Source organism: Spermophilus citellus, assembly GCF_964194105.1.
Source record: "Spermophilus citellus genome assembly, chromosome: 6".
Classification (NCBI taxonomy): Eukaryota; Metazoa; Chordata; class Mammalia; order Rodentia; family Sciuridae; genus Spermophilus; species Spermophilus citellus.
In genome coordinates, this window is record NC_138187.1 from 122674177 (window position 1) to 122674889 (window position 713).

Below are 713 nucleotides of genomic sequence, written 5' to 3' on the forward strand. Positions count from 1 at the left end.
GAATGACAACAAATTGATTTTATAGATACCTTTTTTTTCCCCAGGCAATCTCAGAATATCTCATCATTTTGAATGCAAATTGGCATGTTTATCTCAAGAAAATAGAAAAGTCAAGATACTCTCATTTCAACATCTCTTTGAATTATTAACATAGTTGCAGACTTGGGCATTAATACTCCTGTACAGAGTGTATTTCTATTGGAAATGTATTTCTAATCCCACAGCAATATCATATGAAGCCTAAGCAGAAGGGGTTCTGAATAGTTTATCATATGTATGTGTCTATCTATCTGTCTATCTATCATCCATCCATCTATCATTTTTGATCTGTCTACACCAACAAAACACACACACACACACACACACACACACACACATACACACTCACTCACTCTCTCTCTCTCTTTCCTTAAAATTGACTTAATGTCAATGGTTTTGGTAGTGATAGTAAAGATTTTGTTTTCTAGAATTGTTTTATAGACCTGGAGAGACTAAAATGTGGCAAACATTAAGACATCTTATTGTCATGGAAGAAGACATGTCTTAGAAGAAGGGTCCAAGGAGTTCTGAAGAAGAAGGGGAAACTTGACTCAGGACCTGCTGGGTTCTTGGCATACCCAATGAAAAAGAATTTTTAGCACAAGCCAAAGGCATAGCCATAGGTTTATTTAGGAAAGTAGATACAAATTCAAGGGAGCATGGGGGCAATCTCA